Source organism: Bos mutus, chromosome 9 (genome assembly GCF_027580195.1).
Source record: "Bos mutus isolate GX-2022 chromosome 9, NWIPB_WYAK_1.1, whole genome shotgun sequence".
NCBI lineage: Eukaryota > Metazoa > Chordata > Mammalia > Artiodactyla > Bovidae > Bos > Bos mutus.
Window position 1 is genome coordinate 149,891 of NC_091625.1, and position 10,366 is coordinate 160,256.

Below are 10,366 nucleotides of genomic sequence, written 5' to 3' on the forward strand. Positions count from 1 at the left end.
GGAGAAGAAGAACTGGACATGGAACAACAGACTGGTTCCAAAATGGGAAAGGAGTATGTCAAGGCTATATATAGTCACCCTGTTTATTTAACTTATATGCAGAGTACATCATAAGCAAGGCTGGGCTGGGTGAAGCACAAGCTGGAATCAAGATTGCTAGGAGAAATATCAGTGACTTCAGATATGCAGATGATACCACTCTTATAGCAGAAAGCAAAGAAAAACTAAACAGCCTCTTGATGAAAGTGAAAGAGGAGAGTGAAAAAGTTGGCTTAAAGCTCAACATTCAGAAAACCAAGATCATGGCATCTGGCCCCATCACTTCATGGGAAATAGATGGGGAAACAGTGGAAACAGTGTCAGACTTTATTTTTGGGAGCTCCAAAATCACTGCAGATGGTGACTGCAACCATGAAATTAAAAGACGCTTACTCCTTGGAAGAAAAGTTATGACTGACATAGCGTATTAAAAAGCAGAGACATTACTTTTCCTACAAAAGTTTGTCTAGTCAAAGTTATGGTTTTTCCAGTAGCCAGGTATAGATGTGAGAGTTGCACTATATATAAATAAAGCTGAGCACTGAAGAATTGATGCTTTTGAACTATGGTGTTGGAGAAGACTCTTGAGAGTCCTGTGGACTGCAAGGAGATCCAACCAGTCCATCCTAAAGGAAATCAGTCCTGAATGTTCATTGGAAGGACTGATTTGAAGCTGAAACTCCAATTTTTTGGCCACCTGATGTGACAAACTGACTCGTTTGAAAAGATCCTGATGCTAGGCAAGATTGAAGGTGGGAGGAGAAGGGGATGACAGAGAATAAGATGGTTGGATGGCATCACTGACTCAGTGGACATGAGTTTGAGTAAACTCTGGGAATTGGTGATGGACAGGGAGGCCTGGCATGCTGTGGTCCATGGGGTCGCAAAGAGTCAGACATGACTGCGTGACTGAAAGAAACTGAACTGAGCTATTTATTTATTTATTGTGGTGGCCAAAGCCCAGAGTCAGCAGAAATGTCCCTCCACTTGCTGTCAAAAGAACCTAGAGGAGTAAGGAAATTTTTCATCACCAAAAATACAATCACTTCTAAGTCAAAATTCATGGTAGCTCTAATTATCATAGTAGAAAATGGAAAGAACTCATAAGTCTCTCAGTAAGTGAATATTTAAACAGATTACCAATATCAAGAATATTATTCAATAACGTAAGGAAGAGATAATCTATACACACAAAAGTACCAAAGATTCTCAAGACATTTATCTTGAGAGAAAATTCCAATCCCTATTCTCTATATCACAAAGCGTAGAGATCAAAAAGATTAGTGATACCAAGGGTTGGGAATGGTGGCAGAGGAGGAAAGAGGTGTAGTTATAAAAGGCAGGCACATAGAGCATGTAATGAAACAGGTGCTATTGGATAACACAGACTGGAATAACTAAAATGATAGATTATGCAGTAAAGAATAATTTAAAAAAGCAAAGCAGAATTTGTAAACAGCCATGTGATAGAAATTCATGATGAAACAAGAAGTAACAGTAACTAATTTCTGTCTCTGAGAGATAAGAAAAAACAGTTACGTTGGCAACAAATCAAGGAGGCAACACCTCATATCAGCATAATGTATTATTTTAATTTCCTAAATACAGTAAATACTGTAATAGAACAATGTTGAAAATTTCTCCACAGTCACACGTTTGAGGAGAACCTGTGGAAATACTGACTCTTGGTTGTGCATGCCCTATAGATGCAAGATTTAGTCAAGAGTCCTGTGTGCTACACAAGAAAAGTTAACCAAGAGTGAATATATATCTATATATGTGTATATATATGATGGACAGGGAGGCCTGGCGTGCTGCGATTCATGGGGTCACAAAGAGTCAGATACGACTGAGCAACTGATCTGATTTTTTTTATATATATATATATATATATATATATATATATATATATATATGCAAAAGAAGGAAGGAGGGTGGGAGGAAGGAAGTCAGAAAGTAAGAAAGGAAAGAAAAATGTCCTCGGCAATTGAAAGACAATCTCTGGACATGTTGTTTTGCTCTCAATACTCTAGGGATAATCAAATTGCTTGGCATCTCCTCAGGGAGAATCTCAAAAAGTGAAAGAAATCCATAAATTCTTCTCACTTAGCCATGTCAGAAGTAGAGGTGAGAGTCATGAGAGATGCTTCATTACAGGTAAAATGACATGATATTTCATGTGATGCCTCATTTTCAATATCAACAGTGTTTCAGTGATATATTCAAAGTTCCAGTTTAGTTCAATGGCAAAGCCCAAGAAAAATGAGACCATTTCTGATACCGTTTTGTTTGTTTTCCACTACTCCATAAATCCTGAGCAGGAATAGGACGTCTCTTCTTGTCTCTTCATATTAATTTATTGAATGTTATTCCATAGGATGACAGACAAAATGCTGAAAAGTATCTTTGAAACATCACCATGAAATTTGTTTTATATAAACAATGATATCTCTAATGGAGGGCAAAGTAGAGAGCAAATGACACATAACAAAAGAGATGTGAATTTTTAGAAACAGAAAATTCAGAAACTGGGGGTGTTGTCTTTCTTTTATAACTCCTTCTGAATTCTTAGTTATTTAGTGCTCCACGTGCTTTTTTGTGACCTCCCCTCAACATAATTTAATATTTAATGATTATTTAAATAAATGTGAAAGTATAATTCTTTCCAGATCCCTTGATGAGGCAAAATGAAATTCCCACCTCACACTGAGATGTAGAAAACAGTATTTGCATATTAAGAGACTTCTAAGTAGCCAGTTTTATGGTAATGGTACAATGATCAACATGGTCTTTGATTTCAAGTGAGCTCTGACAGAAAATATAAATGATAAAGATAGCTGAAGTCCATGTAGACCAAAGATAATTAGTGCAACAAGTTTATTAATTCTATAGAGTATTACTTTGTAATTCTAAATTCCTTTCTTCCAAATTTTGTTCAGAATTGCACACTAGTTTTAGTTAAAGCAGGGACTGTGTATATGATACTAACTTGTTTCTTTTTTAAAATATTTATTTATTTATTTTTGGCTCATGGCTCCAGAACACAGGCTCGGTAGTCATGGTGCACAGGCTTAGTTGCCACGTGACATGTGGGATCTTCCCAGACCAGAGATCAAAACAGTGTTTTTATCCTCCAATATGTAGTTTGGTTAAAGCTTGAAGACCTTAATTTCATAAGCTTTGACAGTGCTTCTAGATAGAGAAGCCCAGATTGTGTATGCTCCCTCAGAGAGGTTGGGATTGCATTATGTAAATACATTAAAAAAATGGATATCTTAATTATTTGTGATATGGCATCTTTTTTGTTAAAAAAACAGAATTATTTAAAATTCAGATTTAAAGATTTGTGAAAGTGGTAAGTGCCAAATACTCATTTAAAGAATAAATGACTAAATGGTTTTATTTACAGAATTTGTTATTTTTTAAACAACTAAAACAAGTGCAGTGAGAAAGAAAAACAAAAGAAACATTAGAAGAAAGACAAATTAAACTACAGGACAATATTTGTCAGGAGAAATGTTGAGGTTCAAGAGTCTAAGCCAGAGAGATATTAAAATAAATTGTTAATTGACTCAGACAGATTGTTGAAAAAAGTTTTTCAAAGGGAGAAGTGTTTCATTTGAAACACTGATTTTCATAGAAAATCAGACTGTATCTTAACAGACACCAAAAAGCAACTGGGGGAAAATATCAAAATACACTGGAATGCCAACAATATTGCAGAATGCCACAGATAATGTGATAAAGAAAATTATTTTATAATGTTGAGGACTATATAGTCCCTGACACACAGTTTTCCCAATGAGATATTTAGGGAACTTTCCTAGTGGCTTAATAAAAAACAAGATTCTTTTAGGGCTACCATAGATATTTCAACTTTTTTCAAAGTAATTTTTGCCAAAGTGTTGATGCCCAGAATTTTGTTGTTTCCTACTGCAAGCTCCCCAGGACAATCAAAAAACCCATACCTTATTTTCTCCCATTTCCTGTGATCACCACAATGTTCATGACAGTATTCTTCATCAGACACCCAATTTTTCAAGACATTTGGTTCAGTGAACATTCTATTACAGTTATCCACAAAGGATAATTTATAAGCCATAATATTACTACATACCATTGATTATTGGAATCCAATTTTCTATTCACATGATGTTTGGCTACAGTCCATGCGTGCGTGCACAGTCACTTCAGTTGTATATGACTCTGCGTACCTGTGGACTGTAGCCCACCAGGCTCCTTTGTCCATGGGATTCTGCAGGCAAGAAGACTGGAATAGGTTGCCATGTCATCTTCCAGGGGATCTTCTCCACCCAGGTATCGAACCCAGGTCTCCTGTGTCCTCTGTGTAGCAGGCAGATTCTTTGCCACCAGGCCACCAGAGGAAGCCCAGGCTACAGTCTATGGACTCACAAACAGTTGGACATGACTAAGCAACTAACACACTTTGACTTTAGTTATGTAAGGAAAATGTCTTGTAATAGAATAATATAGTAAGATATGTGCCCAATATCAATCAGTATATTGACTGTTGCCTTCTTTAGTTAGTCAACATATTAATATTGGTATGTATACATCATGCACCAGATCCAGGTTTTGTAATTATTGCTCCAGAAAGAAGTGAACATTGAACTGTACAGTTCTTAGAAGTATTGTATATATCCTCAGCAACCATTTAGTCATAGTCTTTCAAGGAAGAAAAGTTATATTTATACTTGCTACATCCAAAAGATTTAAAGAGAAGTAGCACATAAATCCCGGAGAAGGCAATGGCACCCCACTCCAATACTCTTGCTTGGAAAATCCCATGGACGGAGGAGCCTGGTAGGCTGAAGTCCATGGGGTCGCGAAGAGTCAGACACGACTGCACGACTTCACTTCCACTTTTCACTTTCATGCATTGGAAAAGGAAATGGCAACCCACTCCAGTGTTCTTGCCTGGAGAATCTCAGGGACGGGGAAGCCTGGTGGGCTGCAGTCTATGGGGTGGCACAGAGTCGGACACGACTGAAGCGAATTAGCAGCAGCAGCAGCACATAAATCCGTCTATAGAAACAGTAGTTTCAAAATGTTACTTAATATAACCATTAGTGAACTAACCTATGTTATCAAACATATCAATGCATTGAGCTTCGTAGTTAAAAGGTTTACTTTTAGATTGAAAGTGCAATCTAAGCATTTTTTGAAAAGAGTTTGCATTCAGTTCAGTTCAGTTCAGTCGCTCAGTCATGTCCAACTCTTTGCGACCCCATGAATCGCAGCACGCTAGGCCTCCTTGTCGATCACCAACTCCTGGAGTTCACTCAGACTCACCTCCATCAAGTAAGTGATGCCATCCAGCCATCTCATCCTCTGTCGTCCCCGTCTCCTCCTGCCCCCAATCCCTCCCAGCATCAGAGTCTTTTCCAATGAGTTAACTCTTCACATGAAGTGGCCAAAGTACTGGGTTTCAGCTTTAGCATCATTCCTTCCAAAGAAATCCCAGGGCTGATCTCCTTAAGAATGGACTGGTTGGATCTCCTTGTAGTCCAAAGGGGCTCTCAAGAGTCTTCTCGAACACCACAGTGCAAAAGCATCAATTCTTCAGGGCTCAGCCTTCTTCACAGTCCAACTCTCACATGCATACATGACCACAGGAAAAACCATAGCCTTGACTAGAGGAACCTTTGTTGGCAAAGTAATGTCTCTGCTTTTGAATATGCTATCTAGGTTGGTCATAACTTTCCTTCCAAGGAGTAAGCATCTTTTAATTTCATGGCTGCAGTCACCATCTGTAGTGATTTTGGAGCCCAGATAAATAAAGTCTGACACTGTTTCCACTGTTTCCCCATCTATTTCCCATGAAGTGATGGGACTGGATGCCATGATCTTCGTTTTCTGAATCTTGAGCTTTAAGCCAACTTTTTCACTCTCCACTTTCACTTTCATCAAGAGGCTTTTGAGTTCCTCTTCACTTTCTGCCATAAGGGTGGTGTTATCTGCATATCTGAGGTTACTGATATTTCTCCCAGCAATCTTGATTCGAGTTTGTGTTTCTTTCAGTCCAGCGTTTCTCATGATGTACTCTGCATATAAGTTAAATAAACAGGGTGACAATATACAGCCTTGATGAACTCCTTTTCCTCTTTGGAACCAGTCTGTTGTTCCACATCCAGTTCTAACTGTTGCTTCCTGACCTGCATACAAATTTCTCAAGAGGCAGATCAGGTGGTCTGGTATTCCCATCTCTTTCAGAATTTCCAACAGTTGAATGTGATCCACACAGTCAAAGGTTTTGGCATAGTCAATAAAGCAGAAATAGATGTTTTTCTGGAACTCTCTTGCTTTTTCCATGATCCAGCAGATGTTGGCAATTTGCTCTCTGGTTCCTCTGCCTTTTCTAAAACCAGCTTGAACATCAGGAAGTTCACGGTCACGTATTGCTGAAGCCTGTCTTGGAGAATTTTGAGCATTACTTTACTAGCGTGTGAGATGAGTACAATTGTGCCGTAGTTTGAGCATTCTTTGGCATTGCCTTTCTTTGGGATTGGAATGAAAACTGACCTTTTCCAGTCCTGTGGCCACTGCTGAGTTTTCCAAATTTGCTGGCAATATTGAGTGCAGCACTTACACAGCATCATCTTTCAGGATTTGGAAGAGCTCCACTGGAATTCCATCACCTCCACTAGCTTTGTTCATACTGATGCTTTCTAAGGCCCACTTGACTTCACATTCCAGGATGTCTGGCTCTAGGTCAGTGATCACACCATCGTGATTATCTGGGTCGTGAAGATCTTTTTTGTACAGCTCTTCTGTGTATTCTTGCCATCTCTTCTTAATATCTTCTGCTTCTGTTAGGTCCATACCATTTCTGTCCTTTATCAAGCTCATCTTTGCATGAAATGTTCCCTTGGTATCTCTGATTTTCTTGAAGGGATCCCTAGTCTTTCCCATTCTATTGTTTTCCTCTATTTCTTTGCATTGATCGCTGAAGAAGGCTTTCTTATCTCTTCTTGCTATTCTTTGGAACTCTGCATTCAAATGTTTATATCTTTCCTTTTCTCCTTTGCTTTTCACTTCTCTTCTTTTCACAGCTATTTGTAAGGCCTCCCCAGACAGCCATTTTGCTTTTTTGCATTTCTTTTCTATGGTAATGGTTTTGATCCCTGTCTTCTGTACAATGTCACGAACCTCATTCCATAGTTCATCAAGGCACTCTATCTATCAGATCTAGGCCCTTAAATCTATTTCTCACTTCCACTGTATAATCATAAGGGATTTGATTTAGGTCATACCTGAATGGTCTAGTGGTTTTCCCTACTTTCTTCAATTTAAGTCTGAATTTGGCAATAAGGAGTTCATGATCTGAGCCACAGTCAGCTCCTGGTCTTGTTTTTGCTGACTGTATAGAGCTTCTCCATCTTTGGCTGCAAAGAATATAATCAATCTGATTTCGGTGTTGACCATCTGGTGATGTCCATATACAGAGTCTTCTCTTGTGTTGTTGGAAGAGGGTGTTTGTTATGACCAGTGCATTTTCTTGGCAAAACTCTATTAGTCTTTGCCCTGCTTAATTCCATATTCCAAGGCCAAATTTGTCTAACTCAATGAAACTAAGCCATTAGTTTGGGCCACCCAAGACCAGCAGGTCATGGTGGAGAGGTCTGACAGAATGTGGTCCACTGGAGAAGGGAATGGCAAACCATTTCAGTATTTTTGCCTTGAGAACCCCATGAACAGTATGAAAAGGCAAAATGATAGGATACTGAAAGAGGAACTCCCCAGGTCAGTAGGGGCCCAATATGCTACTGGAGATCAGTGGAGAAATAACTCCAGAAAGAATGAAGGGATGAAGCCAAAGCAAAACAATACCCACTTGTGGATGTGACTGGTGATAGAAGCAAGGTCCGATGCTGTAAAGAGCAATATTGCATAGGAACTTGGAATGTCAGGCCCATGAATCAAGGCAAATGGAAGTGGTCAATCAAGAGATGGCAAGTGTGAACTTCAACATTCTAGGAATCAACGAACTAAAATGGACTGGAATTGGTGAATTTAACTCAGATGACCATTATATCTACTACTGCAGACAAGAATCCCTTAGCAGAAATGAAGTAGCCATCATGGTCAACAGAAGAGTCCTAAATGCAGTACTTGGATGCAATCTCAAAAACAACAGAATGATCTCTGTTTGCTTCCAAGGAAAACATTCAATATCACAGTAATCCAAGTCTATGCCTCAACCAGTAATGCTCAAGAAGCTGAAGTTGAACAGTTCTATGAAGACCTACAAGGCCTTTTAGAACTAACACCCAAAAAAGATGTCCTTTTCATTATAGGGGACTGGAATGCAAAAGTAGGAAGTCAAATTTGCCTGGAGTAACAGGCAAATTTGGCCTTGGAATACGGAATGAAGCAGGGCAAAGGCTAATAGAGTTTTGCCAAGAGAATGCACTGGTCATTGCAAACACCCTCTTCCAACAACACAAGAGAATACTCTACACATGGACATCACCAGATGGTCAACACCAAAATCAGATTGATTATATTCTTTGCAGCCAAAGATGGAGAAGCTCTATACAGTCAGCAAAAATAAGACCAGGAGCTGACTGTAGCTCAGATCATGAACTCCTTATTGCCACATTCAGACTGAAATTGAAGAAAGTAGGGAAAACCACTGGACCATTCAGGTATGATCTAAATCAAATCCCTTATGATTATACAGTGGAAGTGAGAAATAGATTTAAGGGCCTAGATCTGATAGATAGAGTTTGCTTTGCATTTATATATATAAACTGCCTATTCAAGAGCATTTACCAAGCAAACATAATCTATACTAAAAGGATTTTGCAACTATTTGGTCCTTTTCTCTTTTGTTTTATTTCTGCTTAATATAAAAATCTAATGAGAACCAAATTGCAAGTTATATAACTTCAAATTTGATATTTAAAACAGTATATTTTAATTGTTATCTTAAAATATTACTGAATATGCCAGACATTACATGATGCATTCTTAAATTTTCTAAATCATTTTTGTGTTAGTAACAGATCTTTATTAAACTACACACAGACACACAGCACACTATTTTTGTTTCTGTTTTTTTTTTTTTTTTAATTTTTGCAATGCTGTGTTGGTTTCTGCCATACAATAATGCTAATCAGCCATGATTATACATGCATCCCCTCCCTTCCTAGGCTCCCTCCCCTCTCCTCATTCCATTCCTCCCAGTCATCACAGACCACCAGACTGGGCTCCCTGTACTGGATAGGAACATTTGGTTATGACCCTTGGATGACAAACAAGAGTTAAATTCCTATCTCTAATGCCAGAAATTTTGCTGTATATTCCTAAACAATAAAAGATATGATTTAGCGTAAAGCATTATGGTAAACATTTAATTTTCATAGAAAGCTCTAAATCATTGAAGGAAATGTAGTATTTAATATGTTGAATTATAACTACAACACATGGCCCCTCCATGCTGCTGCTGCTAAGTCGCTTAAGTCGTGTCCGACTCTGTGTGACCCCATAGACGGCAGCCCACCAGGCTCCCCCGTCTCTGGGATTCTCCAGGCAAGAACACTGGAGTGGGTTGCCATTTCCTTCTCCAATGCATGAAAGTGAAAAGTGAAAGTGAAGTCGCTCAGTCATGTCTGCCTCTTTGCGACCCCATGGATTGTAGCCCACCAGGGTCCTCTGTCCATAGAATTCTCCAGGCAAGAGTACTGGAGTGGGTTTCCATTTCTCCTCCAAGGGCTATTCCTGATCCAGGGATTGAACCCGGGTCTCCCGCATTGCAGTCAGACACTTTACCATCTGAGCCACCAGGGAAACCCGTTGAGGGAAGCCAGTTGAGTGAAGTGAGTGAAGTTGCTCTGTCGTGTCCAACTCTTAGCGACGCCGTGGACCGTAGCCCACCAGGCTCCTCCATCCAGGGGATTCTCCAGGCAAGAATACTGGAGTGGGTTGCCATTTCCTTCTCCAGGGGATCTTACTGACCCAGGGATCGAACCCAGGTCTCCCGCATTGCGGTCAGAGACACTTAACCGTCTGAGCCACTGGGGAAGCCCGTTAGTAAGACACAAATAGGTAAAGGCAAGTTCTTATATTTAATCTCAATCAGTCATTTCCTTAAAGCAATCCAATGATCCAGCAATTATTAAAACCTTTGGTAAAACCAGTCATAGTCATGGATTCTCTGCTTTTGCTATAGAATTACCTGGAATTATCAAGAAAGAATATCTTTGATGAGGTATGTTTTAATTACTCTTTGGTGAATATTGAGCCAGGGTTTTCCAGGTGGCGCTAGTGGTAAAGAATCTGCCTGCCAATGAAGGAGATGCCA